We start from the raw sequence: 25877 nt of genomic DNA on the forward strand, positions 1-25877 counted from the left end.
AGTCCATCATGTTAGCACTTTTTGGCCATGCTTTAAACTAGAAATGTGCATGTTTTGGGACTGCCTTGGCTCTGTCTTTGTACTTCATGGCCAAATAATGCTTGCTTTGCATACTTCTAATTCAATACATGTGCCTAGCTTTGAGTTTCGGGGCTTATTTCGTGCATTGGGTGCTATATTTCCATGTTTCGGGACCATTTAGTATCATGTTTCAGTGTTGGAAATTACATGTTTGTATGCCATCTTTCATCCATTGCCATGCTTTGGTAGAGTGGCATTCGATGTCTTAGGATCGATCCCTTGCATCGTGCATGTTTGCATGTGTTTCGGTTGTCTCATTTCCATCATATGGCCACTGATGTGAGTGTGGCTGAGGTCCACTCATGTTGGTATAAAGTCCATCATGCATTGTGTATGCCATTTCGGTCCATAGCATTGCGTATGCTAGGTCGCATGTTAGAGCATTGTGTATGCCATTTCATAGCATTGTGTATGCTAGGTTGTATGTTAGTCGCATTGTGTATGCCATCTCATTTGCATCGTGTTTGGGATAGGAGTTAGCCTAAGCACGAGAAACGAGATACGTTTCGTACTTCGAGTGACGGAACGTGTCTCAATTCCCTGTCGCCGACACTCCGGATTACCCATGATGGAGTTTAGGTCTTGTTGTGTTTTCATGTGCATTCATTTCATATTGAGTCGTGCAATTTGACTCCTCGGCCATCATGCATCGATATGCGTGATTGGTGGCACGAGGATCGAGGACTACACTCCCTGAAGAGTAATCATGCATACATATGTGAAAATACTTTGCCATGCCCCTTTGTTGCTCTCTGTTGCAGTAAATCAGAAATCAGCGGCCTTCTGGAGCGTTGTGCAATATTCCAAGAACAATTGCAAACAGAGGCAAACTGGGGCATCGTAATGGATTTCTGCGCAAGGCAACTCAAGCATGCATCATTCATCATTTGGAACAGAGCTGAGGCGGTCCATGGATTTGCGTGCTAATTTACCTGCTTTCCTAGATTAATTTGTTAATTAATTAGGATTTTGTATTTATTCGGACTGTAATTATTATTCGGACTGTATTATTTATTCGGACCCTCCGAGCGAGGACACAATTGTAATAAGTGTGTGTGCGTGCGTGTGATGTATGTCTTCCAATCCCACGTCTTTCTCCCTTTTATTTACCAGCTTATGATAGTTAGATTAGGGCATGTTTCAATTAGCATACTTATGCTTGCATGTTTGCATCATTCATCTGTATTGCATGTACCGGGCTCGACGCATCATACTAATTGCATTGTATTTTAATTCCGAGTTGAATACGTGTTAGTTGTAGCATTTCACATGCCATTGTAGAATAGCCGAGCCTATTTTTGTAGCATTTTGAATGTGTTCCATTAGGCATTCCAGCATAATTAAGATTCATGCATGATTTCTAATCAGCTTCTGTTTTGGCTTGGAGTACTCGGTAAGTTTTATGCTTTAGCATCCTTGCATATGTGTGAGTGACTGCCATGATAGCATGCTTGTTATGAGGCTAATTGCTTATGTGATATACCTGCCTGAATGCCTGTGGGTGAAGGTTGGGTTATTTGGATTGGAACAACTCATCGACTACGAGTTTTCAGTCCACTAGATAGTGGCAAATCATCATGTTTTCTAAGCCCACCTGAGGGTGGCAAATCCACATCTTAGCCTACTTGCGGGTAGTACCATCAAACCATTTTCAAAAACAAACATGAAATGTTTCGTTTCAATTCAGGCAATCCAGTCTATACTTATATGCTGTGCGCATCACATAGTAAATCTAGGCTAATAACCCGAATAAGAACGCATAATGTTTTCAAAACTAGATATCATTGTTAGTAGAGGCCGATCTTTGATCGGGCGAGCGGGGGTGCTCACGAAATGACCTTTCCCAATCGTACCCAAGTTCCCGAGCCGAGGCAACTTTGGTGATGACGGACACGTGGCCTTAGGCAATGAGTCAGGGTTTCCTAAATTCCCCCCAAATAAATATTTAGGTGGCAACTCTATATCTGGAAAAGCAGTCCATGTTTGGCACTTCTTTCAAAAAATCTATTTTAAAAAAAAACGATTTGCCAGATTTGGACTCTTTGATGATTCATCGGTCTTGGATTGCACTCCGCGAGATTAGATACAGGACGGTGACATTTGAGTCCGAACTGTAGTGAGCCCAATGAACAAAACGGGGGATTTCCTCCCGGGACGTTCGGGGACATCTACAGTTTCTGGCGACTCTGCTGGGGATTTAGAAAACTTGACTCGAACTCGTGATAACTGGTTTTGACTACACTTGTGCATTTTTTGCCTTGCATTTGCATTGGTGCGCCTAGGACACCGTGTTTGCCGTATGCTATTCCTGAATGGTTTGCCGGAGGCTCGCTTCGAGAAGCGTGCCACAAGGCTGAGCGGTTGCGGGCTCTGCCACAACGGGAACACAAACCCCGATTTTACCGGGGCACCCCTTTTGACCATTCGACCTAGTGCATATTCGGAATCCATAGTGACCATTCCAAACTAGGACAGGTTGCTTACCCGTTTATAGGTTGTTTGAAACCACTGCGTGCGTAGTGAAACCCTAGCTCCTGACAAAATAGGACAGGGAAACCCTACCCCTCCATAAGAGTGTTTTGGCTCTCACTTACTTGCTATGTGGTTTTAGAGTGCGTCTCTACAGGAATGCATGTATCAGTTTGCAAGTCTGGGTATCAGGCCTGCGGGCATCAGCATCAGTATACTGAGAATCAGTTATATCTACGGGTATCAGATTCAGTTTTGGGGGAGTAATTTGGGGAACAGTGATCAGTGTTCGAGCACAGTTATTCAGCTGCTCATATCTGTTTTGGTGAAATCAGGCTGAGATGTTGCATGTTTTCTCTTTTGCTAGGTAGTCTCGGAACAGTAGCTTCAGAAGGCTCCAATATCCCCCGAGGTTCATCGGACTTGTACTGATAGAATTTGTCAGGTCAGAGATTCAGTTCAAGGGAAATCAGTGTTCCTTTGCCAGAGGTAGGGTAAAAGGGCCAATTAGGCACAGATCACCAGTTCAACAGTCCTCAGATCAGCGGTCATTATCCATCTCACCTGTGCGTAGTTGGGTTGAGATATCTGTTTTTACAGAGACAAATATACCGATAGATCAGTTAGATCAGGGTAGTATGGTAGGAATGGAGGAGATGATGCGTCAAATCCAAGAAAGTATGAAAATCATGCAGCAGGACGTTGTTCGTCAAGCCGAATTTGCCAAACAACAGGCCGAGGTTATGGCTCAACAAGCAGAGTTGATCACCAAGTTACAGCAGCAAACCGGAGCATTTGCTTCGCACCAAGCCCCTCCCCCACCAGGAGTTCCAGCACCCGAGGAGGCACCAAATGTCCAGGGAGATACGGACATTCCGACAGGACCGGCTCCGTCCCCAATCCCACCCCAATTATCCAAAACACCTACCAACCTGCCGGATTCTCCCTTTGAGTCTGAGGTGGACCCCACAGCATTGAAGGTGAGCAAGCTTGAAAACCTGTTCAAGAAATCTCAGGGCGTCAAGTCCGTCCCGGACATCGAAGATGGGTATACCGACGCAGCCGTGACGCTGCAGGACAGATTTAAAATGCCATAAATCGATCGCTTTGAAGGAATCTGGGGATCCCATGGTGCATCTCTGGTTGTTCTCAGATATACTACGACCAATGGGCCTCACCAGACCGCAGAAGCTTTCATTATTCGGCCGAACCCTGTCGGGTGTGGCCGCTATCTGGTACGCAAAATTAGAAGACGATGTTAAGAGGAATTGGGATGAGATGGCCGAGGCTTTTGACGCTCAGTACTCTTATAATACACAGATCGAGGTCACAACCCGTGATCTCGAGACGACTAGGCAGGAGCCTAAGGAGAGTGTTTCTGACTTTGTAACCTGGTGGAGGGCTAAGGCCTCAATGATGACCACTAGGCCCACTGACAAAGATCAAATTCGGATGATTGTGCGCAACCTCCAACCCAAGCTCATGCAGAAAATGATTGTTCTCCCCTTCCCTACCTTTTCAGATTTACATGAGATGGGGGTACAAATTGAGGATGCTATGAAGCAGGGCCTCATTGATCAGGAGAAGGAGCAGTCTAGGAGGGCGTTTTCCCGCAGTTCAAATGCGACCACTAATGGTAATGCAGCTACAAGATATTCTGAAGTAGGTATGGTCACCACCGCCGCATCAAAAACAGCTACCCCGTTCACCGGTGCGTCCGGAAGTAGCTCACAGAAAACCAAATATCCACCTCGAGTCAAGAGGATTTTTACCCCACTTTATATGCCTTTGTCAAAGGCTCTAGAAGCCTTACTTCGGAAGGGATATCTGAAACCATTGGAACAACGGCCTCTACCCGATCCTATCCCTCCAAAGCATGACCACACTAAATACTGTGCCTACCATCAACAAACCGGTCATGACACTGACAGTTGCTTTCTTCTTCGCCATGATGTACAAGATCTGTTTGACAACAAGGTCATCGCCGCACCAGCTCAGCGAAGTCTATCGGCACTTGATCAGTGAACTTGTGGGGGATAATATGATGTGATCAGGGGATGAACCACCTGCGGGCGGCGCTCAGTTTACTCCAGATATGGCGTGTGGCACGCACTGTTTTGAGCATTTGCGAATGCTAGTTTTTGCAGCTTCTGACTTGGGTGTTGAGTCAGTTCTATGGTTTTGTTTTGAGTCTGTCTCTTTGTTTTGAGTCTGTCTTTTTGATTAAGGGTCTGTCTTGTTGTATCGAGTCAGTCCTGTTGTACAAAAGTCGGGTGATTCCGGGGTTGTTACTTCGGATATCACTATTTTGTTTTGTGTTTGTCTTTTTGTTTTCTTTTGAGTCTGTTTCTGCCGGGGAGCCAGTTGTGCCAACAGATCTGAATGAAACAGCAGCGATTTTCACACCCTTGATTTTGCTTTTGCTTTGTGCCAGTTGTGCCAAAAAGTTTGAATGAAACGACAGTACTTTTTGCCTACTTTTCTGTACCTCGAACTCATTGCATGGACCTAAGTTTTTCAAAACTTTTTGAACATTGTGATGAAAACAAAGAGGAAGGAATTCCTCAGGATTTGCAATTTTTTTTTTTCAATTGAGAGGAAGAGAGGCGTGCCAAGCCCTTAATGAATGAAATCATGCTTGTTAATGTGAGTATTGAGAAGGATCCTGGCTTGATCCAGATTGGTTCCGCACTGTCTTTAGCTCGAGCGACTACTCGCTTTCTTAAAAAAATTCAAAAAATGTTTTGCGCGGTCCTGCGAAGACCTGTTTGGAATCGCTCTTGAGATTGTGTAGCTTAGGATCGCTCTCAGCCCCGAGACTCGACCCCTCACTTTCAAACCTTGAACCTTAATTCAAAATGTGCAAAGGTCAACCACAATGTGAGGCCTGTGCAGCCAGATTCGAAGCAGCCCTTGAACTAGGGGCAAGGAAAGTCAAATCAAGAAGGTCAGACGTCGTCAAAAGAAAGCTTGCGAAGGTAGATCAGAAGCACCCCTCGAACTAGGGGCAAAAATGTCAGATGTGCTCGAAGAGTCAAAAATTGGGATGTTTCTCAAGTTAACAAAGATCGGCAAGAATGCCAAATCCCAAAAGGGAGGAAAGAAGAAAATATTGCTGAAGGATAACCGAGTTCTTATCCACAACACTAGGGGCAAATTCACCCCCGGATGGACTCCTGCATCATCAACGAATAGCGGCCACTCTCTTGGATTCAGATGACTTCGAGATCTCAAAACCATTTGACATGGACAAAGCTACACTTTTACCCTTGAGAGGCTCGTTGGGCCGAAAACCCGGAACGGCGACCCAGGCAAAAGTTAGAGCGAGAAAAAAAAGAAGAAAAAAAGAAAAGAAGAATGCAAAAAATGAAGAAAAAGAAATAAAAATCTTGAAAATATTGAAGAAAAGAAAATGAAAAGAATTGAAAAGAAAAGAAGAACATAGCTCGCAACGTTGAAAACCCGGAAGGGCGGCCTTGGCAAAAGTTAGAGCGCAAAAGGAGAGGTTAATACCCGAGTGTACCTTAACCCCGGAACTACGCAAGGCTTGATTCCCATGTTTGGGATACGTAGGCAACTTCATTCTGAGGTCCAGCCGTAAAACACTTCAAATCTGACTGTGTCCATGTGATGGTTCTGGTCATCTTTGTCTTCTCTGTATCCGAGAATTTGGTTGTAATTGTCACTATGAGGACTGGTTGCCATGTGCTGCGACACTATTCAGACTAGGGGCAACTTTCCGTTACCATACAGTGTGCCGCGGTGCTATTCAAACAAAAGGCAACTTTCCGTTGCCATGCAGTGTCCTTCAAGCAAGGAGCAATTTTCCTTCGACCTGAGGCTGTGCATCTCGAGGGTAGGTTCCGTGCTCATTGAGTAGTGGCCGTTTGCAAAAACAGTTTTTGAGAATTTTTACTGAGGTTAACTATTTTTCTCGAAAAGTATTCCATTTTTCAAAAATAGACCGTTGCTTGGACCCAAAAAAGGAAAATTTTCAGTGCTCATAACCTAACTTGCATGATTTTAAATCAGAAAATTGAACAAGCATGTTAATCTAACTCTCATTTTGGTCAAAATTGTTTTAGTAGAAAACCAAAACAAAAAAATTGGTCAAAATGATGAACTAGAGGCACAATTGAGTCAGGCTTCCTGTCTTTTCCCCGTTGTCAATGCATTTGCCAGAAAGGGCACCATACTTGCCGGAAATGGCACCCTATTTGCCAAGAAGGGCATAGCAGAAGCTAACAGAAAAGGGCTGAAAGCTCTCATATCCTCCGAGCAACGAGGTATCAAGCCAAGTGCGAAGCACGAACTGGAATGGAGCAAGGCATTCCACTCCCTCATCTGGACAGATCTGATCACGTCCAAACTCCCCAGCGGAGCATCGTCAACCGATGTCAATTGCAGATCTGCTCCGCGTCTGGTCGCATTGCAACCCCTCTGTGGGAGAAACTCACAGTTGTGAACAAGAAAGAGAATCTAGCAGAATGCTTAGGGAAAGAGCCCACAACTTTTTGTTTATCCATCAACCACCCAGGGGAGGGACAAAAAATGAGAGATTAAAGAATAGAGAGATGTGCGCTGAGAGAAAAAGTGAGGAAAAGGGTTTTGTGAGAAAAACCAAGCCTGAGGGCCGAGTGATGTGAGAATCACAAATGAGAAAGGGTGGAAAACAATACCGAGAGAAACAGGCTCCCTGTGCGTGTTTGCGTGTCGTGTCTTTTTGTTTTATCTCGTTTCTTGTTTTGAGTCGTTTCGAGTGTTACTCGATGTATTTAGGTTGTTTACCTTTTGTTTTTCGTTGTTGAGTCGTGGTGCGCTGTGTTTAGTCGTAGGCTTAATACCCCGGTCAAGAACCTTTCTCTCATTTCAATTTCAAAAATCGTTTTGCGCTCCGAGTGCCGTGCCGTTCTCCACATCTGTGCAAAACAAGATTTGTTCTTTCATAAAACCGCAGGGTTCAACCTAGGTCATGTCAGAACAGTAAACCCAGGACCTATCTGAAGCTATGAAAGTTCCAGACTACAAAACAAAAGAAAAGAGGGAAAATGTCGGGTATCTGAGTTTGTTTCAACTTCAGTTAGTTCCGAGACTACATTCCGTTTGTACCTCTTCAGGTCTTGCCAATGCTCCGAAGTATGAGTGTGCTTCTACCTCAAGCTCAAGATCAAGTCTACTTCAAGCCAGAATGGCGATCAGAAGTGCTCTCCCTGAGTACCATTCCCTGCCAGAGGCACCTTGGCTGTGTTCGTAATGAGTTCCTAGGAGACCAACTGCGACGGCGGAAACTAGAGTTCGAATGGCTGTTGCCTAGAACGCAAAGGTTCGGGATTTCGAGACTAAAGTCTGGTTTAAATACCCAGAGGCGGGTCCTCGGATTGAAATCTGTATGGAAGCCCCATAGGTTAAGATAGCGTGTATGCACCTCAATTCTAGATACCGAACCAACCTAGTCTGTCACCCCGTTGGAGAAGAGCGGTTCACCGCCACTCACCTCATGAGGTGCCTTCTAAAGCGCCGCTACGCTTGTTTAATTGCGTTCCTTAAACATCATGCATTGTATTGCATTGTACCTATCAAGTTTCTTTCTCATTCATGCACGATATTGTATGTACGGTTCATTCAAAGAAGTTTCGTTTGAGATCATTTATTTAGTGTATCAATCACACTTCATTCAGTTAGTGTATCAATCACACTTCATTTACTTAGTGTATCAATCACACTTCACTTCCTTCATTTACTTAGTGTATCAACCACACTTCATTTATTTAGTGTATCAATCACACTCTCTTCACTTAGTGTATCAATCACACTTCTTTCATTTTGTGTATTTATCACACACATTCTCATTTTCTGTATCTATCACACACATTCTCATTTTCTGTATCTATCACACACATTCTCACTTTCTGTATTTATCACACACATTCTCATTTTCTGTATCTATCACACACATTCTCATTTTCTGTATCTATCACACATATTCTCATTTTCTGTATCTATCACACACACCCACCTTTAGTGTATCCATCACACTTGTTCACATTGTGCATCTATCACACTTTGTGTTCACTTTTAGTATATCTATCATACTCTGTTCACTTAGTGCATCTATCACACTTCGTGTTCACTTTTAGTGTATCCATCACACTCGTTCACATAGTGCATCTATCACACTTTGTGTTCACTTTTAGTGTATCCATCACACTCGTTCACATAGTGCATCTATCACACTTTGTGTTCACTTTTAGTATATCTATCATACTCTGTTCACATAGTGCATCTATCACACTTTGTGTTCACCTTTAGTATATCTATCATACTCTGTTCACATAGTGCATCTATCACACTTTGTGTTCACCTTTAGTGTATCCATCACACTTGTTTACTAAGTGCATTTATCACACTTCGTGTCCACCTGTTGTGTATCCATCACACTTGTTCACTTAGTGCATCTATCACACTTCGTGTTCACCTTTTGTGTATCCATCACACTTCGCGTTCACCCTTTGTGTATCTATCACACGCTCGCTTTGTGTATCTATCACACGTTTACTTTGTGTATCCATCACACGCACGCTTTGTGTATCCATCACACGTTTACTTTGTGTATCCATCACACGCTCACCTAGTGTATCTATCACACTTCATTCATATAGTGTATCCATCACACTCTCTTCACTTTTGTGTATCTATCGCATATACTTACTCACTCTGTGTATCTATCACACTTCGTTCACTTTTGTGATTGCATAATCTTCTTACATCCTTTCTGCATGTGATGTAGTTTGATTTGTGTATACTTGCTTAAAACTGTTGCATGTTATGCTTCGTTACAGCTTTCTTTGCATGATCATGAGTTATATTCGGCTTTGTGCATATCATTTTGCATCTTGCCCGCACCCGCAGGCACATCTGTGTTATCTTTCCTGTTTGTCTAAGTCTTCGGCCTTGTCAACAATGGGTCGTCTCTAAGCTTTGGCATTCACTCCCGTCACGTATGACTTCCGAGTTCTGTCAAAGAGGAGCAACTGTAGACACCCCATTTTTGACCGACCTTAAGACTCAGACGTCACCAGTTGAGCGCTCGGTGATGTTGCATATTGTGCTCGTTTTGAGGTTTCAGAGTCTCGGCTGCGAGCCTTGCCTCCGGACTTTGGGGCTCTTTTGTGCTTTACTTCGGTTTGTGAACCAGGTCCTGTTTTCTCTATTTTCTCTTCCCGAAGGGTGGGAGAGGTCACGTAGACCATCTCTCAGTGGCCGTAGGCTACGTTTTGTGGTTGTAGGCCATTTTTCTCGTTTGGAGCCCAGTTTCCAGTTTTCGGAGCCGTCGGCCGTGTGTCTCGGTTTGAGACCGCTTATCTACCTCCGTTTACTCCGGTTTTAGGCACACCCCTTATTTCATCCCTTTAGAGGGACACTGTGGCCCAGGAGACCACCTTCGTGGTCATGCGCCACTTCCGGTGCCTAACAGCTTGTTTTCGGGGCCCCGAACCGCGTGTTTTGGCCTCCCGAACCGCGCATTTTGCATCTGTCTTGGTCCATTTTTGGTAGGGACCCTATTTTCATTGCAGGGGAGGTGGTAGGATAGTGGGAGGCCACATTTTCCCCTGAAAAACCAGTTTTCTCATTTTCTCTCTCCAAAAGCCGATTTTTCTAACAGAAAGCTGATTTTTCTCACTTTTGAGCCACAATTTCTGGCTTTTCATACCACCATTGTGTTGTGCTCATTTGGGAGGCCACCAATATGGGTAGGCCGACCAGTAATTCACCTTGACCCTTTTGAACCTTGCTAAAAAGCTTAGTTTTCTCTCTCCTATGTCACATTTTCTGGTTTTTCACTATACAGCAGTGTTACACTCATCTGGGAGGCCACCTTTTTGGGGTGGCCGGCCAAAAATTCTTCTTGAACCTTTTGACCCCTGGTCGGCCGACCAGGGGGAGTGGCCGGCCGGCCATTTGAATTGGCCGGCCTGCTTCTTGCTTTTTGCCCTCTCTGAATGCATCACAGCTGTGCCAACTGTGAGGCAATTGGACCATCCTCCATACACGTGTATGGAGGATATGTGAAGCTCTTTTGGGATATTTTAGAGCCTCTCCTCTATAAAGGGGAGGCTGATCTTCCATTGCAAGGGTTGAACCCCTTTGAAGGCTTACAGCTCTCTCTCTCTATATATATATCTCTACACTTGAGCTTCTAAACCCTAATATTCTTGCACCATTTGCACACCAACCCTTAGCACAACACCTCCTCCATCCATTCCAGCACTTTGGGACTGATTTTCAAGGGTTGAAGGTTCACCATCTTGGTCCAAGAGCTCCAGCTTTGCTGCTCTTCAAGGGTAAGCACCTATTTCCCTTAAACTTGTATTTTTTTGCTCCATTGATTAGCCTTACTTGAAAATATTTTTGGACTTTGTCATTAACTAAAAAGTATCATATTTTGAGCTCCTCTTGAATATTTATTAAGGACACTTTTCTGTTTGAGGTCTCCTACATCCTTATATGCTTTATCCCTCTTTGTAGGCCTATTTTGCATCATATCTTAGTCCTACTTGTGAGCATTTTCGAGATTTGTCATAAACTAGAAAAAGTTTCCTTTTGAGCTTATAAACATGTTTGTTTAAGATACTTTTTCTGTCTGGGGTCATCTACCCCCATTCATGCCTTATTTCCTCATGTTTTGAGCTATGCATGTGAGCACTTGCATTGGCCTTGATTCGGCCTTTTAGCCACTAAAATCCAGAGAATTTTCAGTGGCTTAGATGTGCCTTTGAGCTTCAAAATCATAGAGGGGTGACCCTCTCACCCCTCATTCTCTTTACTAGTTTTGTTGGCCTCCCAAAGGGACCCTCACTTGCATGTTGAGAAGTCACTTTTTGGGCTCAATTTGGTGAGTTTCAAGGCCTTCCTTAGCTCTGTCCGGTGCCTCTTTGGTCTTATTTTATGTCTATAATGCATGTGTAGAACAATCTCATTCAAGGCCTTTTGAGGGGGCCTTTCATTGTATGCTTCATTGACCCATTTCAGGGCCAATTTGGTGAGTTTTAGGCTTGTCATATTTGATTTTCAGAGTTGGTTTTGCCATGCTAAGTGTCCTTGTTGTATGTGTTGAGTAACCCCTTGCATGGCCCTCCAAAGAAGCTCATCATTTTTGCATGCATTGGATGCATTTCAGTGGTTATTTGGGCATGTTTTGTCATGTTTTATTCACTTTTTTTGGCTGGTTTGATGAGTTCTCATACGCTTCATATACATGCCATGTAAACCATGCTTGCTAGCCAAATTTGCATGCTATTTTAGTCCATCATGTTAGCACTTTTTGGCCATGCTTTAAACTAGAAATGTGCATGTTTTGGGACTGCCTTGGCTTTGTCTTTGTACTTCATGACCAAATAATGCTTTCTTTGCATAGTTCTAATTCAATATATGTGCCTAGCTTTGAGTTTCGGGGCTTATTTCATGCATTGAGTGACATATTTCCATGTTTCGGGACCATTTAGCATCATGTTTCAGTGCTGGAAATTACATGTTTGTATGCCATCTTTCATCCATTGCCATGCTTTGGTAGAGTGACATTCGATGTCTTAGGATCGATCTCTTGCATCGTGCATGTTTGCATGTGTTTCGATTGTCTCATTTCCATCATATGGCCACTGATGTGAGTGTGACTGAGGTCCACTCATGTTGGTATAAGTCCATCGTGCATTGTGTATGCCATTTCGGTCCATAGCATTGCGTATGCTAGGTCGCATGTTAGAGCATTGTGTATGCCATTTCATAGCATTGCGTATGCTAGGTTGTGTGTTAGTCGCATTGTGTATGCCATCTCATTTGCATCGTGTTTGGGATAGGAGTTAGCCCAAGCACGGGAAACGAGGTACGTTTCGTACTCCGAGTGACGGAACGTGTCTCAATTCCCTGTCGCCGACACTCTGGATTACCCATGATGGAGTTTAGGTCTTGTTGTGTTTTCATGTGCATTCATTTCATATTGAGTCGTGCAATTTGACTCCTCGGCCATCATGCATCGATATGCGTGATTGGTGGCACGAGGATCGAGGACTACACTCCCTGAAGAGTAATCATGCATACATATGTGAAAATACTTTGCCATGCCCCTTTGTTGCTCTCTGTTGCAGTAAATCAGAAATCAGCAGCCTTCTGGAGCGTTGCGCAATATTCCAAGAACAATTGCAAACAGAGGCAAACTGGGGCATCGTAATGGATTTCTGCGCAAGGCAACTCAAGCATGCATCATTCATCATTTGGAACAGAGCTGAGGCGATCCATGGATTTGCGTGCTAATTTACCTACTTTCCTAGATTAATTTGTTAATTAATTAGGATTTTGTATTTATTCGGACTGTAATTATTATTCGGACTGTATTATTTATTCGAACCCTCCGAGCGAGGGCACAATTGTAATAAGTGTGCGTGCGTGTGATGTATGTCTTCCAACCCCACATCTTTCTCCCTTTTATTTACCAGCTTATGATAGTTAGATTAGGGCATGTTTCAATTAGCATACTTATGCTTGCATGTTTGCATCATTCATCTGTATTGCATGCACCGGGCTCGGCGCATCATACTAACTGCATTGTATTTCAATTCCAAGTTGAATACGTGTTAGTTGTAGCATTTCACATGCCATTGTAGAATAGCCGAGCCTATTTTAGTAGCATTTTGCATGTATTGAATTAGGCATTCCAGCATAGTTAGGATTCATGCATGATTTCTAATCAGCTCCTGTTTTGGCTTGGAGTACTCGGTAAGTTTTATGCTTTAGCATCCTTGCATGTGTGTGAGTGACTGCCATGATAGCATGCTTACCATGAGGCTAATTGCTTATGTGAAATACCTGCCTGAATGCCTGTGGGTGAATGTTGGGTTATTTGGATTTGAACAACTCATCGACTGCGAGTTTTCAATCCACTAGATAGTGGCAAATCATCATGTTTTCTAAGCCCACCTGAGGGTGGCAAATCCACGTCTTAGCCTACTTGCGGGTAGCACCATCAAACCATTTTCAAAAACAAATATGAGATGTTTCGTTCCAATTCAGGCAATCCAGTCTATACTTATATGCTGTGCGCATCACATAGTAAATCTAGGCTAATAATCGGAATAAGAACGCATAATGTTTTCAAAACTAGATATCATGGTTAGTAGAGGCCGATCTTTGATCGGGCGAGCGGGGGTGCTCACGAAGTGACTTTCCCCAATCGTATCCAAGTTCCCGAGCCGAGGCAACTTTGGTGATGACGGACACGTGGCCTTAGGCAATGAGTCAGGGTTTCCTAAATTCCCCCAAAATAAATATTTAGGTGGCGACTCTGTATCTGGTAAAGCAGTCCATGTTTGGCACTTCTTTCAAAAAATATGTTTTAAAAAAAAAACGATTTGCCGGATTTGGACTCTTTGATGATTCATCGGTCTTGCATTGCACTCCGCGATATTAGATACAGGACCGTGACATTTAAGTCCGAACTGTAGTGAGCCCAATGAACAAAACGGGGGATTTCCTCCCGGGACGTTCGGGGACGTCTACAGAATGCTTACATTCTAAAAGGTTAATATAAGACATTAAGCAATAATATTCTTGGAAATTGTCTCATTTTCATCCGGCGAATGCACAAAAGTATTAACTTAACATCAATAACATATGGCCATTTATCTAGATTTATTCTTAAATCTTGCATGTATTGGTATTAATTTTTTTTACAAAGTTAACTCACCAATTGAGTTTTGTGAAATGCTAGACTTCATGAAAAAAATATCAAGAAAAGCTTCATGAAGATTCTCCATCTTTAGATTAGTTTGTAGTGTTTTATTGTATGTCATGCAATCATCCTTAGATTAGTTTCATGAAGTTTTTCTTGATATTTCTTTTATGAAGTGTAGCATTGCTCGTTTTGTGAAATGAATACACGTGTTTATTAAAGTCTAGCAGTAAAGACCAAAATTAAGAGAAAAGATAAAAAGTAGAGAACAAGGGAACAATCAATTGGTGCAAAGATGTCTTACCTGTAATTGTCCAAGAATGTGGCCATACTGAAGTCCAATTATGCACGTCACAGCAGCCGTCAAGGAACTTCAAATACAGGGTATCAATAGTGTTAGACAATCTTCACAGTATTTAAATAGATTAAATTCTGTTGTGTACTAAACAACAACAAGAATATAAAGAAATAGAGGAAATGAGAGAATTTGTTTGATTATAAAAATCAAACTAGAAATAACTAAATAAATAAATAAATAAAAATAGATTTTATTTTGTTACTAAAACAAAATTAAAATCTGATTTAATAAACAAATAAAACAGAATAATAAATTAAACAACTTACTTGATTAATTTATTCTAATTAATATTTAATCAAGTCTAGTGTTTGACACCGTGTCCTTAAGACAGATTCGTCCTCTCTAAGGTGCTTTCAGGATGTGGACGTCTATCTCCCAAGATGAAATGATCAACTACAAACAATAGCAGCACTACAAATTGTTTGCCTAACGAACACACTAAGTGTTTATACTCTTTCTCACAAAAATTAAATGCAGCAAAATGAAGAATAAATTTGCAAAGGTGAAGTACGAATTTTCTGAATGTCTAAACATCAAATGAGGGCTGTCCTATTTATAGATGTAGTGGTGGCTGCAGGTTTTGAATTAAACAGGTGCAAACCTGTTTGAACAGGTATGAAACCTGTTTGGTTTTGAATTTAAATAGATTTGAATCTGTTGGGTTCAAAAATTCAAACAAATAAAAAACGAGAAGGGTCCTGTTTGGGTGTACAGTAAAACCAGACCAGTTTATTTTTGAATTCTGGATTTTATTTTTCAAAAAATGAAATTCAATTCAAATGTTTTTGATCCAAAAAGAAAAGTATTGGGCCGGACAAGCCCAACCCAACCTTACACCACACACCCGCGCCCAGGCCCAGCTCGCCTGCCCGACCGGACAGATGGCGGCGGCGCGTGCGCATGTGGTGATTTTTGGGTCCAATGGGTCTAGCCCATTTTGCCCATAACCTCCCTCTCTAAAACACTTGGGTACCCCTTGGGGCACACCCCAAGTTCCAATCACATGCCTTATAAACCCATTCAAAACTTCCCACCAAATCAATGTAGGACAAGCCTTATTCAAACCTTTAAGGATTTTCCACCAAAACTCCATTTCCATGGAGCATATTTTGGCTTCAATTTCCCATTCACTCGGTAATGGTTTTGAGCAACCAAATATACCACGTGAATCACAACGCGGCATAGAACGCGTTACCACTTTGACCCGCGACAAACGACGCTCGGGTCCCACCTAAATAATAGACCAAAGTTAGGAAAAAATTCTGGTTTTACCTAGAATTTTCTAAACCATTTCCAACAATCCCCCACATGAATGGAATTTGATGACAACGGAAATGCAACAATATGCAGACTTTATCGAAAGAGTATAAGTCGAAAATATCTTGTATCAGGATAGGTAGTTTTCGATCTTGAACCTTCCCTAGTGATAACCTATCGGACTTACTGGCTAACCAATGGACGCGATGCCTTGAATTGTTCAGCAGTTAGTGTAAGCCAAGACAATAGATTTCACACAAAATATCTTCTAACACATCGTGGTTCTCACTATTGTGTTCATTTTGGCCTTGAATGCTCCTGGTTTTCATGAGTGTTTCTAGAGAATTTAGCCTTTTTCATTCTCATAGAACCGGTCCCAGTTCGACACTCATATAGGTGATTCTTATTGTAAGTATCTCTTTATACTTGTATTGATTTTTATACCTAAATCAAGATATAAGTAATCATTAAAAGCAAAGCTTATCCTTATACCCCTGCAGACAACATATGTTGCAGCTATCACTCTTACCATAGGAATGGGTAGGGAATTTTAATCCCTTGGTGATTTCTGGCAAGCTACACATAACTTAGTTGTCCCTTTGAACTTAATTCTTGGGATCTCCAGTCATATAAGTAAGGTTACCATTATGACGACTCTTATGTAATAGGCTTTAATCTCATCCCCTTCGATGAACTATACACTAGCTCTTTTGTCAAACCTTTTGTTAATGGATCCGCAATATTCTCTTTAGATTTTATATAATCTATTGAGATTATTCCATTTGACAACAATTGCCTTACGGTATTATGTCGACGACGAATATGTCGTGACTTACCGTTATACATATGATTCTGTGCCCTGCCTATTGCAGATTGACTATCACAATGAATGCAAATAGTTGGCACATGTTTTGGCCACATTGGAATGTCTTCTAAGAAGTGACGAAGCCATTCTGCTTCTTCTCCTGCTTTGTCTAAAGCAATGAACTCGGATTCTATTGTGGATCGTGCGATGCAAGTTTGTTTCGTGGACTTCCAAGAAACAGCAGCGCCTCCCAGAGTAAAGACATATCCACTAGTGAATTTTGAATCTTTAGTATCCGATATCCAATTGGCATCACAATAACCTTCGAGTACTACTGGATATCGAGTAAAGTTCAAACCATGATCATGAGTAAATCTTAGATATCTAAGAACCCGAATGATCGCTTTCCAATGGTCTTCTCCGGGGTTACTAGTGTACCTACTCAATTTACTGATAGCATAAGCTATATCAGGACGAGTACAATTCATTAGGTACATTAGGCTTCCAATGATTTGGGAGTATTTTAACTGAGACACCGCATCACCTTTATTTTTTGATAAATAAAGATTGACGTCTACAGGTGTTCTAGCTAAATTTATATCATCCTTGATAAATTTATCAAAAAATTTCTCAATATAATGTGATTGAGATAATGCATATCCGTCAGATGTTTTAGTAATTTTCATTCCTAATATAACATCTGCGACCCCCATATCTTTCATATCAAATCTTTTGTTAAGCATTTGCTTAGTTGATTTGATCATGTTTTGACTGCTTTCAATGATAAGCATGTCATTCACATAAAGGAAAACTATGACATATCCTTGGTCAGTGTTTTTAACATAGACGCACTTGTCACATTCGTTTATCTTAAACCCATTAGTAAGCATTGCATGATCAAATTTTTCATGCCATTGCTTAGGTGCTTGTTTTAATCCATAAAGAGACTTTACAAGCCGACAAACTTTCTTTTCTTGCCCTGATACTACAAACCCTTCGGGTTGCTCCATATAGATCTCTTCATTTAGATCATCGTTTAAGAAAGTTGTCTTAACATCCATTTGATGTATCTCTAAATTAAACAACGCTGCTATAGAAAAAAGCATGTGAATGGATGTTATTCTTGTCACAGGGGAATATGTGTCAAAATAATCCAGACCTTCCTTTTGTCTGTAACTTTTTACTACAAGTCTTGATTTATACTTGTCAATTGAACCATCTGCTTTCATTTTTCTCTTGAATATCCATTTATATCCAAGGGGTTTAGAACCTTGTGGAAGATCCACCAATTTCCAAGTATGATTTTGCATAATGGATTCAATTTCATTATTAACAGCCTCTTTCCACAAACGTGCTTCAAGACCTGTCATTGCTGCCTTAAAGCTTTGAGGTTCATTTTCTAACAGGTATGTTAGGAAATTTGGACCAAAGGATTTTGATGTTCTCAGTCTCTTACTTCGTCTTGGTTCATCATCAATTAAATCCTGTTGGTCGAGACTATTACTAGTCTCTTGTGTTTGATTGTCATTAGTCTCTTGACTTTGTGTACAATCATAAGTTCTTTTCTGTGAACTTAATTCATGTTCTTTCTTGTAAGGAAAGACATGTTCAAAAAACACAGCATTCCTAGACTCTATAATAGTGTTCACATTTATATCAGATATTTCTGATTTATAAGTCAGAAACCGATATGCACTATTATTCTGAGCATAACCAATAAACACACAATCTACTGTTTTTTGTCCAATCTTAGTCTTTTTAGGAACAAGAACTTCAACTTTTGCCAAACACGCCCACACTTTTAAGTATTTGTAGGAAGGCGGTCGACCTTTCCACAGTTCATAAGGAGTGCTGTTGGTTTTCTTGTGGGGTATTCTGTTAAGAACATAATTAGCAGACAATATTGCTTTCCCCCACAAGTTCTGTGGTAAGCCTGAACTTAGTAACATGGCATTCATCATTTCTTTTAGAGTTCTATTTTTCTTTCAGCAATTCCATTTTGCTGAGGAGAATAGGGTGTTGTAGTTTGGTGAATAATTCCATGTTGTGCACAAAATTTATTTAATGGTGCATCATATTCACCACCCCTATCACTTCTAACCATTTTAATGGTTTTACTAAGTTGATTTTTAACTTCTGTTTTGTAGAATTTAAACATTTCTAAGGCTTCATCTTTACTTCTAAGTAAATAAACATAACAATATCTTGTGTAATCATTGATAAATGTTATGAAATACTTTTTGCCTCCTCTAGTTGAACAAATTTTAGATCACATACATCTGTATGAATTAATTCTAGAGGTTCAGTTTTCCTTTCAACCGATTTAAATGGAGCCTTAGTTAGTTTTGCTTCTACACAAATTTCACATTTATGATTAGGATTAATTTTAAACTTTGGTATATAATCCAAACCAATTAATCTACGCAAAGCATCATAATTTACATGTCCTAATCTACCATGCCATAAATTTGACTCAAGAATATAAGCAAAAGATGTGTTCTTCTTATTCATAGCAACTTTTGATACAACTGTCATTACATTCAACTTAAAGATACCATCACTCATGTATCCCTTACCAACATACATACCACTCTTTGTTAATACAAATTTATCAGACTAAAAAATAAGCCTAAAACCATTTTTACTTAACAAAGAACCAGAAACTAAATTCTTCCGGATGTCAGGTACATGCAGTACGTTGTTGAGGATCAGTTCTTTCCCTGATGTCATCTTCAAGATCACTTTCCCTTGTCCAGCCACAGTAGAAGTAAAAGAATTTTCCATGAAAAGTTGTTCACCATTTGCAGCCTCATTGTAGGTAGTGAACATCTTCTTGTCCGCACAAATATGACGAGTTGCCCCAGTGTCAACCCACCATTCCTTGGGATTTCCAACCAGATTAGCCTCAGACACCACAGTAGAGAGGTTGATGTCATTCACTCCGTCAGAGATGTAATCGAATTTAGTTACATTGGCCTGATTGGTAGTCTTCTTACTTGTACTTCCATGATCCTTCTTAGGGCGGCGGCAGTCAGAAGCTCGATGTCCAGTCTTGCCACAATTATAACATTTTCCTTTGAACTTCTTGTTGCTATCGCCTTGTTTAGGACCATCTCTAGTAAACTTCCTCTTTTTGTTATGTGGTTTGTGAACCTGTTCAACCACATTAGCCTTGGACTCAATGAGATTTTTCCCATTCCTTTTTTTCAGCCTTACGGTTATCTTCATCAATTATTAGTCTTACAATAAGTTCATCCATGGTCATCTCTTTGCGTTTAGGTTTTAAATAATTTTTGAAATCTTTCCAAGCCGGTGGTAACTTTTTCACTAAAGCAGCGACTTAGAAAGACTCGTTCAGAGACATACCCTCATAATGAATATCATGTAAAATTAATTGAAAACTTTGAACTTGAGAAATTACCGTTTGGGCGTCTACCATAACGAAGTCCAGAAATTTACCGACAATAAATTTCTTCGTGCCGGCATCCTCTGTCTTGTATTTCTTTTCCAAAGAATCCCACAATTCTTTTGCTGACTTCAAAGGACTGTAAACATTATACAACATGTTGTCAAGGCCATTGAGGATGTAGTTTCTGCATAGAAAATCTGTATGTTTCCAAGCATCAACAGCGGCAACAACTTGCCGATCACTTTCACCCTCTTTAAGTGCTGGAGCATCTTCATGGAGAAGCCAGGCCAAATTAAGAGTTGTAAGATAGAACAGCATCTTCTGCTACCATCTCTTAAACTTAGTACCGTTAAATTTTTCCGGTTTTGCTCCATGATTTATTGGTACATGAACATGGTTCTGGATAGGGACCGGTGTTGGTGTAACAATTGGAGTACCACTACCAGTTGCAGTTTCAGTTGTAGTAGCCATAATCTCTAATTACAAAAATCAGAAAAAATTAAAACACAAATTAATTTTCTAGTTACTAAAACCAGAAAATAAATTATTACACAAAATAATTTTATTTTCCTTGTTACTAAAACTAGAAAATAAATGATAACATAAAATAATTTTATTTTTCTTGTTACTAAAACTAGAAAAATAAAATACCACAATAATTTTCTGTGACACAAATTATTATTCTGCAATTGTTAATGACACCAGTAGATTACTGCTAGTTGTCAAAGAAAAGAGACAGCATATTACTACTATCTGTCAAATAGCATAAACCACTATTTGTTTTTCTAATCAGAATATGTCTTTATGAAATCACAAAAAATTAAATACAATGAAGATACCAAAAATGGTTATGTCTTAAGATTGTTGGACAATCTTCACTGTATTTAAATAGATTTAATTCTGTTGTGTACTAAACAACAACAAGAATATAAAGAAATAAAGGAAATAAGAGAATTTGTTTGATTACAAAAATCAAACTAGAAATAAATAAATAAATAAATAAAAATAGATTTTATTTTGTTACTAAAACAAAATTAAAATCTGATTTAATAAACAAATAAAACAGAATAATAAATTAAACAACTTACTTGATTAATTTCTTCTAATAAATATCTGATCAAGTCCAGTGTTTGACACTGTATCCTTAAGACAGATTCGTCCTCTCCACGGTGCTTTCAGAATGTGGATGTCTATCTCCCAGGATGAAATGATCAACTACAAACAATAGTAGCACTACAAATTGTTTGCCTAACAAACACACTAAGTGTTTATACTCTTTCTCACAAAAATTAAATGCAGCAAAATGAAGAATAAATTTGCAGAGATGAAGTATGAATTTTCTGAATGTCTAAACATCAAATGAGGGCTGTCCTATTTGTAGATGTAATGGTGGCTACAGGTTTTGAATTAAACAGGTGCAAACCTATTTGAACAGGTATGAAACCTGTTTGGTTTTGAATTTAAATAGATTTGAATCTGTTGGGTTCAAAAATTCAAACAGATAAAAAACGGAAAGGGCCCTGTTTGGGTGTACAGTAAAACCGAACCAGTTTATTTCCGGATTCTGGATTTTATTTTTCAAAAAATAAAATTCAATTCAAATGTTTTTGACCCAAAAAGAAAGGTATTGGGCCGGACAAGTCCAATCCCACACCACGCACCCGCGCTCAGGCCCAGCCCGACCGGACAGACAGCGACGCGCGCGTGTGGTGATTTTTGGGTCCAATGGGCCTAGCCTATTTTGCCCATAACCTCCCTCTCTAAAACACTTGGATACCCCTTGGGGCACATCCCAAGTTCCAATCCCATGCCTTGTAAATCCATTCAAAACTTCCCACCAAATCAATGTGGGACAAGCCTTATTCAAAACTCAATTTCAATGGAGCATACTTTGGCTTCGATTTCCCATTCACTTGGTAATGGTTTTGAGCAACCAAATATACCACGTGAATCACAACGCGGCATAGAACGCGTTACCACTTTGACCCGCGACCAGCGACGCTCAGGTCCCACCTAAATAATAGATCAAAGTTAGGAAAAAATTCTTGTTTTACCCAGAATTTTCTAAACCATTTCCAACAAATAGTACACATAACAACTCCTTGAAGGTTTAATAAACTATGAAGTACAGTCACTTCTGCATATCTAAACTCAAACTATTAAACAAATGTGCTGGAATCATAGAAGTTATAAATCTAAATATGCTTTCATGACTAATCCAATTTAAGGAACCATTTAATCATAGTCAAATATAAATGACATCATATTACCAGTTCAAAATACAATATCTCAAGTGTATTGCATTTCATGTAATAACAATGAAGACAGCGATGATAAGACGATACATAATAGAACAAAGGTTTTGAAGTACCATCATGAAGGAAAAAGAAAGGATTAGATTGGACACCTTAATATACCTTTAGGATCAAAAAGAGTATGACACCATGACGGTGAATTATCTGAAAGTTGGCCAATGCTGGAAATATTGCATTCCTGTGAAGGGGATACCAAATAGGAATCAATTGATTGCAAAATGTAAACCAGAATTTTACAAAATTTTACCTTCAGAATAGAGTTACCTTCAAGTTTCTATAAACAGGTTTTGTATGTTAATGATTAAGACCAAGAACACAACGATCTATCATTCCAGCAGCATTACAGGTAGGTCCATGATCTCCTCTTGTGGAACATGTCACCTAATATGACAAACTCCATAAATGGAGGATTTAGATTATTTAACAAGTTTTTGTAATATGGATGATTATCTTCTGTGTAATTTCTCACATATTAGCAAGTATTATGCTATTATGTATGTCCTAATATCAAATAGAAGGAAGAAACGAGTTGATACTTAATGCAGTAATATTTGAGAATCACTATAATCACTAAGAATTGCATAGACATCCTTCTGTCTTAAGTTGACTTGAACACTACAAAACATGGTTTCCATAATAAATCACATGCTCTGAAAAAGCATGAAGATTGGAATATTCAAATTCAACCGCAGTGACTGGAGATAAAAGTAAGCTCACACATTCATTCCACTTCAAAGTCAACGAACTCACATTCCAACCAAGTCACAATAAACACACACACACACACACACACACACACACACACACACACACACACACACAAATTTGTCTTCCTACCAACATCCCTAAAATTTCCAAGAGAGTGTCAACTTGACAAATTAGCTGTTGGCAGGAAAGTTAAGGAGTATAGAGCATAATCTTATAGTGTAAACAAAGCTTCCATTTGTGGGAGGCACAAAAGTTGAGCTCAGTAATTCGAATTTCCAATTTAGAACTTACAGGCCATATGACAACCCCAAGTATACTACCTACAAGGAACATGCAATGCACCTACAAAATAGCATTTCACATTGTCACCAACTATTGAAGGGGACGAATTGAAAGGGGTAGAAGATAAAAAAAAAAAAAATGAATTTTTTTCTATTTAACTGAATTAACCATTCATTTAAACAATAAATGTTTCAAACTTCGTTTCAAAAACTTTATGAACATCAGTTCATCTTGTGAAGAATTAAAAGTGGAACAAATGGAAAGTCGGCAATCAACATTGAGTGGGTGGATCATATCCATGTATAAAAATTTGATCTGCTGAATTTCAATAATTATTTGAAAGTTTCAATACCAGAATCACATAGTTGCATTTATTTATTTATTATTTTTAATTTAAGAATAGATAGATTTCTCACAAAATATATAATTGGGCATAGCGTTGTGATTTGGTTGCTTGGTTAATTTTAAGTACAATATAGTTTTGACTTAGATTATAATTTGTGAATGTAAAATCATGCTCTATACTCCTTAACTACTCTTTCATGTCTCATAAAAGTTTTGAAAGATGAATCTAAGTGTTTAGTAAAATATATTAAGGACAGTTAAATATCTACCAAAACCCAATATTTCAACCCATAAAAGGAAACAAAAGAAGTGAAATTAAAGTTTCTTCAAGTAAATAACTCCAACTTTTCAAATATTATGCACAAGCCTTGAACATTACAAAACATAGAATGATGCCAGATATCGTAACTAACCATTGCCAATAATATCTCCTAAAAAAACCTACTCCCCTCCACCTTTGAACATGGAAGCCATATCTCACACAAAGCTGCGACAATGTATCCAATGGATATCCTCTGGATTGAATGAAAAGATGCAGAAGTTCATTATTCCTAACAAAAGAAAGCAGGGTTGCAATAGAGAAACACTTCCCTCAATTATTATTTGTACCACACATTCACATTGGTAAATAGGTTTATTATGTTTATGACCTGGGTGGTTATCACTGTTTTGACAATATTGCCAAAGTTCAGTGAAATTCCTGGCAATTTGGAAATATGACAGTGTTCTATGTCAAAAATTGAACCGGTAAAGTTAATAGCCTATGATTAAGGGATCTTATATTGAATTTGAAGGTGAATTTTGAATGTTTAACATGCTAAAACATCCATTTTTGGTGAAACCCATGCATATTAACATGCATTGATTAACTCTAAATAATCCCTCTATTTTCAAAGAGATTGGAGTGATCTCCATGAATCTATGTACAACTGGGTAGTCATTTTTTGAATGCACATAAAACAACCAAGCAAATAAGTAATTGTCTGTTGCTCTCCGTCGCCCATCGCCTCCCTCTAGCCCATTGTCTCTTTTCCTCCCTTTTCTCTCATTCTTCTCTCTTCCTCCCTCTTCTCTTTCTTTCTTCTCCCTTCTCTCTTCTCTCTCTTTCTTCTCCCTTCTCTCTTCTCTCTTCTCCCTGTTTCAGAGAGAAAAGAGAGGAAAAATGGGAAAAAAAAAAAATTCAAAACGACGTCATTTTGAATTTCGAGCTAGTCGAGCCTCAAAATTTTCGAGCTACTAAGCTTTATTCTATTAATAATTTATTTAATATGATATATACATAATCACTATGTATATATAATCATTATGTATATATTTTGGTCTTTGTTTTGTTCATTATCCTATCTAAAAAAAATATTATATATACATATTTAAACAAAAAAAAATTGACAGAGGTGACTGCTCGTGTAAAATCTTTTATCCAATATTATTGTAATCAGAAATGCTAGGTGCGTAAAAGTTAAATACAAAATGTGACACAGATATCTCACAAATGGTGAGCATCACATCATGTGGGTTCACCCCTTACAATACATTTTCATCGTATTTTGCAATTTTTATCATTATAATATAGTTGAAAGGGTCCAGCTTGTCTCATATAGAGATCAAGACTAGACCCGTCCAGTCAGGCTCACGGGCCCATTTTTGGACCCTGTTTCGAAAATTCGAACCGTTCACTATGTAAAACTCGTTGAGTACTATATTCTTATAAAAAATCACGTTGATCGGATATCGATAGTTATTTGATCGGATAAAATTTGTATTTAAAAAAATGAACGGTAAAAAAATAAATGGTTGACAGAATTATGATCCGATCAAATAGTTATCGATATCCGATCAACGTTATTTTTTAAAGGGATATAGTACTCGATGAGTTCTACACATTCAACGATTCGGATTATCGAAACGGGAACAAAAAAAATGAGCCAATGGATCGGACTGGTCTAGTCTTGATCTCAACATGAGACAAGTTGGACCCTAGTTGAAAATCATTAAATATAGGAACATAATTTTTGGCATCAGAATTCAAAATATCTCTGTAATGCTTAATTATATAATTTCCAAGCACCTTGTATCGTAGTAAAAAAATTTATAAATAGATCATAATGACACATTTCTTAAATATT

Source organism: Camellia sinensis, chromosome 1 (genome assembly GCF_055761805.1).
Source record: "Camellia sinensis isolate YWXY chromosome 1, ASM5576180v1, whole genome shotgun sequence".
NCBI classification, from domain to species: Eukaryota; Viridiplantae; Streptophyta; class Magnoliopsida; order Ericales; family Theaceae; genus Camellia; species Camellia sinensis.